The following is a 7500-nucleotide window of genomic DNA, read 5'->3' on the forward strand; positions in this document are numbered from 1 at the left end:
ATTCATTGAGAACATAAGGTAGTGTTATAGATTGTTATCAAACGACTATTACAATATACTGAAAAACAATTGAAATATACAAAAATTAATATATAATGGTATATTGAATAGTTGTTAGAGAGAACCTTAACATAAAGATACAGCTTTGAACGCAAAGTTATCAAACGACTTTTACAATATACTGAAAAGCAATTGAAATATACAAAAATTAATATAATGGTACATTGTATAACATAAAAACTATGTTTGGTTAAACGGCGGATATAAAAATGATTATATTTACGTAGCCAAATGCATCGTCATCTTATTAGTGACGCGCATGAAGGAATTCAGTAGATTCCTCTGTCCCTATTTGCGAAGAGCCGAAACCACATATAAAGAGCCAAAAGGCCGAAAAAACGTATATTTGCATATAAAAAAAACTAAGTTTGGTTAAACGGCGGACATAAAAATGATTTTATTTACGTAGCCAAATGCATCGTCATCTTATTAGTGACGCGCAAAAAGGAATTCAGGAGATTCCTACTGTCCCTATTTGCGAAGAGCCGAAACCCCATATAAAGAGCCAAAACGCCGAAACCACGTATATTTGCATATAAAAAAAACTAAATTTGGTTAAACGGCGGGCATAAAAATGATTTTATTTACGTAGCCAAATGCATCGTCATCTTATTAGTGACGCGCAAAAAGGAATTCAGGAGATTCCTACTGTCCCTATTTGCGAAGAGCCGAAACCACATATAAAGAGCCAAAAGGCCGAAAAAACGTATATTTGCATATAAAAAAAACTAAATTTGGTTAAACGGCGGGCATAAAAATGATTTTATTTACGTAGCCAAATGCATCGTCATCTTATTAGTGACGCGCATGAAGGAATTCAGGAGATTCCTACTGTCCCTATTTGCGAAGAGCCGAAACCACATATAAAGAGCCAAAAGGCCGAAAAAACGTATATTTGCATATAAAAAAAACTAAATTTGGTTAAACGGCGGGCATAAAAATGATTTTATTTACGTAGCCAAATGCATCGTCATCTTATTAGTGACGCGCATGAAGGAATTCAGGAGATTCCTACTGTCCCTATTTGCGAAGAGCCGAAACCACATATAAAGAGCCAAAAGGCCGAAAAAACGTATATTTGCATATAAAAAAAACTAAATTTGGTTAAACGGCGGGCATAAAAATGATTTTATTTACGTAGCCAAATGCATCGTCATCTTATTAGTGACGCGCAAAAAGGAATTCAGGAGATTCCTACTGTCCCTATTTGCGAAGAGCCGAAACCACATATAAAGAGCCAAAAGGCCGAAAAAACGTATATTTGCATATAAAAAAAACTAAATTTGGTTAAACGGCGGGCATAAAAATGATTTTATTTACGTAGCCAAATGCATCGTCATCTTATTAGTGACGCGCAAAAAGGAATTCAGGAGATTCCTCTGTCCCTATTTGCGAAGAGCCGAAACCACATATAAAGAGCCAAAAGGCCGAAAAAACGTATATTTGCATATAAAAAAAACTAAATTTGGTTAAACGGCGGGCATAAAAATGATTTTATTTACGTAGCCAAATGCATCGTCATCTTATTAGTGACGCGCAAAAAGGAATTCAGGAGATTCCTACTGTCCCTATTTGCGAAGAGCCGAAACCACATATAAAGAGCCAAAAGGCCGAAAAAACGTATATTTGCATATAAAAAAAACTAAATTTGGTTAAACGGCGGGCATAAAAATGATTTTATTTACGTAGCCAAATGCATCGTCATCTTATTAGTGACGCGCATGAAGGAATTCAGTAGATTCCTACTGTCCCTATTTGCGAAGAGCCGAAACCACATATAAAGAGCCAAAAGGCCGAAAAAACGTATATTTGCATATAAAAAAAACTAAGTTTGGTTAAACGGCGGACATAAAAATGATTTTATTTACGTAGCCAAATGCATCGTCATCTTATTAGTGACGCGCAAAAAGGAATTCAGGAGATTCCTACTGTCCCTATTTGCGAAGAGCCGAAACCCCATATAAAGAGCCAAAACGCCGAAACCACGTATATTTGCATATAAAAAAAACTAAATTTGGTTAAACGGCGGGCATAAAAATGATTTTATTTACGTAGCCAAATGCATCGTCATCTTATTAGTGACGCGCAAAAAGGAATTCAGGAGATTCCTACTGTCCCTATTTGCGAAGAGCCGAAACCACATATAAAGAGCCAAAACGCCGAAACCACGTTCATACAAGTAAAAAAATTTCATATAAATACTAAATAATTTTCATATAGATACTAAGTTTATGAATTCATACAAGTAAATAATTTTCATATAAATACTAAATAATTTTCATATAGATACTAAGTTAATGAATTCAAACAAGTTAAAAATTTTCATATAAATACTAAATAATTTTCATATAAATACTAAGTTAATGAATTCATACAAGTTAAAAATTTTCATATAAATACTAAATAATTTTCATATAGATACTAAGTTAATGAATTCATACAAGTTAAAAATTTTCATATAAATACTAAATAATTTTCATATAGATACTAAGTTTATGAATTCATACAAGTAAATAATTTTCATATAAATACTAAATAATTTTCATATAGATACTAAGTTAATGAATTCATACAAGTTAAAAATTTTCATATAAATACTAAATAATTTTCATATAGATACTAAGTTAATGAATTCATACAAGTTAAAAATTTTCATATAAATACTAAATAATTTTCATATAGATACTAAGTTAATGAATTCATACAAGTTAAAAATTTTCATATAAATACTAAATAATTTTCATATAGATACTAAGTTAATGAATTCATACAAGTTAAAAATTTTCATATAAATACTAAATAATTTTCATATAGATACTAAGTTTATGAATTCATACAAGTTAAAAATTTTCATATAAATACTAAATAATTTTCATATAGATACTAAGTTTATGAATTCATACAAGTAAATAATTTTCATATAAATACTAAATAATTTTCATATAGATACTAAGTTAATGAATTCATACAAGTTAAAAATTTTCATATAAATACTAAATAATTTTCATATAGATACTAAGTTAATGAATTCATACAAGTTAAAAATTTTCATATAAATACTAAATAATTTTCATATAGATACTAAGTTAATGAATTCATACAAGTTAAAAATTTTCATATAAATACTAAATAATTTTCATATAGATACTAAGTTAATGAATTCATACAAGTTAAAAATTTTCATATAAATACTAAATAATTTTCATATAGATACTAAGTTTATGAATTCATACAAGTAAATAATTTTCATATAAATACTAAATAATTTTCATATAGATACTAAGTTTATGAATTCATACAAGTAAATAATTTTCATATAAGTACTAAGTGTATGAATTCATACAACTAAATAATTTTCATATAAGTACAAAAAATTTAAAAAAAAAAATAAATGTTAAGCTATTTTTGATGTTGTAATATTTCTTATAAGCATAATGCTCATAGAAAATGATATAAATTACTTGTATATATATGAATTTAAAACTTTTATATGGTTAAAAAGATTTTCTCCATACGATTTCCGGTTGGTGAGGTGTACGTGGCAGAAAACATATATGTTGTATGAAACTTCAACATTAGTACTTGTATGAAAATTTTAATACTTGTATGAAATTGCATACTTAGTACTTATATGAAAATTATTTTCATATATTTATAAAAGTATTTAAGTGTAATATATAAATGAGAGCAAAAAAATTTATTCCTGGTTTGCTACAGTTGGTTTAAATAGAAATAATTTTGTTAATAATGAAATGTTATTAATTGAGATTATTCTTCTATACCTAACATAATGTAGTCGTTTTTTTTTTTAATTTAACTTTTTTTGGGGTTTGTTCTTCTATTCACATAAAATATATGTGGGTAAAGAATAAAATTCAATAAAGTTAAATATTTATATTATTACGCTCGAATACTTTCATATCATATATGAAATAAAATGAAAAATAATTGAATTGAAATTATTAATTTCAAATCAAAAGAAAAACGTATATACTCTTAAAAAAAGATATATACACTATATGCATTGAAATAAAGTAAAATGTATAAAAAATGATATTATTTGAAAGTTTAACAAATACAAGAAGAAACATCGTCCTTACATTAATAATTATATTATATATGTATAGAGAACGAAAATTCTTTCTCACGATAAGATACACAGTCTCAAAGTCCGAATAAGACCGCAATAAATAATACAATAATATGAAATTTAAATGACATGAAGTAAATTATTTAATCCGACCATAGTAGAAGAAATTTCATAATTATTTATTGTCGCGATTTCGTTCTCCTTTGCATTGTGTATATGTCGTGTACTTAATTTTCAAATATTGAAAATATCATTATAAAAATTTATATAGTATAAAAAATATTATATAAATGAATAAAAAATATTATTCTGGTTGATCCTGCCAGTAGTTATATGCTTGTCTCAAAGATTAAGCCATGCATGTCTAAGTACAAACAAATTAAAAGTGAAACCGCAAAAGGCTCATTATATCAGTTATGGTTCCATAGATCGTTAACAGTTACTTGGATAACTGTGGTAATTCTAGAGCTAATACATGCAAAATAAACACGGACCTTTTGGAACGTGTGCTTTTATTAGGCTAAAACCAAGCGATCGTAAGATCGTTATATTGGTTGAACTCTAGATAACTTGCAGATCGTATGGTCTCGTACCGACGACAGATCTTTCAAATGTCTGCCCTATCAACTTTTGATGGTAGTATCTAGGACTACCATGGTTGCAACGGGTAACGGGGAATCAGGGTTCGATTCCGGAGAGGGAGCCTGAGAAACGGCTACCACATCTAAGGAAGGCAGCAGGCGCGTAAATTACCCACTCCCAGTTCGGGGAGGTAGTGACGAAAAATAACAATACAGGACTCATATCCGAGGCCCTGTAATTGGAATGAGTACACTTTAAATCCTTTAACAAGGACCTATTGGAGGGCAAGTCTGGTGCCAGCAGCCGCGGTAATTCCAGCTCCAATAGCGTATATTAAAGTTGTTGCGGTTAAAACGTTCGTAGTTGAATTTGTGCTTCATACGGGTAGTACAGCTATAATTGTGGTATGTACATTACCTTATGTATGCAAGCGTATTACCGGTGGAGTTCTTATATGTAATTAATACAATGTATTTTTTATATATTCCTCCTATTTAAACCTGCTTCAGTGCTCTTCATCGAGTGTTGTTGTGGGCCGGTACAATTACTTTGAACAAATTAGAGTGCTTAAAGCAGGCTCCAAATGCCTGAATATTTTGTGCATGGAATAATGAAATAAGACCTCTGTTCTACTTTCATTGGTTTTTAGATCAAGAGGTAATGATTAATAGAAGCAGTTTGGGGGCATTAGTATTACGACGCGAGAGGTGAAATTCTTGGACCGTCGTAAGACTAACTTAAGCGAAAGCATTTGCCAAAGATGTTTTCATTAATCAAGAACGAAAGTTAGAGGTTCGAAGGCGATCAGATACCGCCCTAGTTCTAACCATAAACGATGCCAGCTAGCAATTGGGTGTAGCTACTACTATGGCTCTCTCAGTCGCTTCCCGGGAAACCAAAGCTTTTGGGCTCCGGGGGAAGTATGGTTGCAAAGCTGAAACTTAAAGGAATTGACGGAAGGGCACCACCAGGAGTGGAGCCTGCGGCTTAATTTGACTCAACACGGGAAAACTTACCAGGTCCGAACATAAGCGTGTAAGACAGATTGATAGCTCTTTCTCGAATCTATGGGTGGTGGTGCATGGCCGTTCTTAGTTCGTGGAGTGATTTGTCTGGTTAATTCCGATAACGAACGAGACTCAAATATATTAAATAGATGCTTTCAGGATTATGGTGTTGAAGCTTATATAGCCTTCATTCATGAGTTCATCTTGAATGTGCAAGTGTTTGAATGTGTTTATATAAGTGGAGCCGTACCTGTTGGTTTGTCCCATTATAAGGACACTAGCTTCTTAAATGGACAAATTGCGTCTAGCAGTAACGAGATTGAGCAATAACAGGTCTGTGATGCCCTTAGATGTCCTGGGCTGCACGCGCGCTACAATGAAAGTATCAACGTGTATTTCCTAGACCGAGAGGTCCGGGTAAACCGCTGAACCACTTTCATGCTTGGGATTGTGAACTGAAACTGTTCACATGAACTTGGAATTCCCAGTAAGTGTGAGTCATTAACTCGCATTGATTACGTCCCTGCCCTTTGTACACACCGCCCGTCGCTACTACCGATTGAATTATTTAGTGAGGTCTCCGGACGTGATCACTGTGACGCCTTGTGTTTCACGGTTGTTTCGCAAAAGTTGACCGAACTTGATTATTTAGAGGAAGTAAAAGTCGTAACAAGGTTTCCGTAGGTGAACCTGCGGAAGGATCATTATTGTGTTCCTATCCGTAAATATTATAAAAAAAAAAACAAACAAACAAACAAACAAACAAAAAAAGAATAAAAAAGAAAAATTATTTTCTTTTTTTTCTTTTCATTCATTTATTTGAATGTTTTTCTTTTTTTTCTTTTTTTTTTTACTCCTTGTATTGTAGTATAATGAAAATTATATCGCATACATTGTATTTGAACGCAACAAACCTTTAAACATATATAGTTGTACTTATTATTTATAAAAATAATATAAATGATAAGTTAATTTGTTCTCATTAACGTGTAATTCCTTAAAAATATATAGAAATTAAATAAAATGTAATAAAAAAGGAATTACTGTTTTTGTTGGACTAAGACATGCGCAACTTGTAAATGTTTGGGTTGAAAATTACAATTTATTGAAAGATGTTTTAAAATAATTTATATATTATATACGAAAACGAAATGTTATTCTTTCAATAAATTAAAAACTCTTGACGTTAAATTAAAATAAACAAAAAATTATCACTCTAAGCGGTGGATCACTCGGCTCATGGGTCGATGAAGAACGCAGCTAACTGTGCGTCATCGTGTGAACTGCAGGACACATGAACATCGACATTTTGAACGCATATTGCAGTCCATGCTGTTATGTACTTTAATTAATTTTAAAGTGCTGCTTGGACTACATATGGTTGAGGGTTGTAAGACTATGCTAAATTAGTTGCTTATTCTTTTAGTCAATTAAAAGAATTTAAGCACATGGTATATTACTGGATTGTATTTTTCAATCCATAATATTAATAGCATAAAAAGAAATATAGAAAATATATTCTTGAACACCTCATATTTGAACGAAATTTTATAATAAATAAGAATCTTAGTATTCCCAAAAACAATAAAATTTCAATATTATTATTTCAAATAATATATACATTTAGAGGAACGTCTAGCATAAAATATTATTTTATTCTAGGATTGCCTTAAATGTAAAAAACCAAGAAAATAATATTGTTGTTATAATGAAGTAAGTAGTACGGGATGAAAAGATTGAATATTTATTATTAAGAAAATT

The 7500-nt window shown here is 30.7% G+C and overlaps 2 non-coding genes across 2 annotated transcripts; both read left to right on the forward strand.

Moving 5' to 3' along the window:
• The first annotated feature begins 4456 nt into the window (after positions 1–4456).
• On the forward strand, positions 4457–6446 carry LOC128923699 (small subunit ribosomal RNA). The gene has a single exon (XR_008472437.1). It is a non-coding gene; the product is annotated as a small subunit ribosomal RNA (ribosomal RNA).
• Positions 6447–6951: 505 nt separating this feature from the next.
• On the forward strand, positions 6952–7130 carry LOC128923671 (5.8S ribosomal RNA). Its single transcript, XR_008472409.1, has one exon. It is a non-coding gene; the product is annotated as a 5.8S ribosomal RNA (ribosomal RNA).
• Positions 7131–7500: the final 370 nt, after the last annotated feature.

Source organism: Zeugodacus cucurbitae, unplaced genomic scaffold (assembly GCF_028554725.1).
Source record: "Zeugodacus cucurbitae isolate PBARC_wt_2022May unplaced genomic scaffold, idZeuCucr1.2 ctg00000024.1, whole genome shotgun sequence".
In the NCBI taxonomy this organism is placed as follows: domain Eukaryota; kingdom Metazoa; phylum Arthropoda; class Insecta; order Diptera; family Tephritidae; genus Zeugodacus; species Zeugodacus cucurbitae.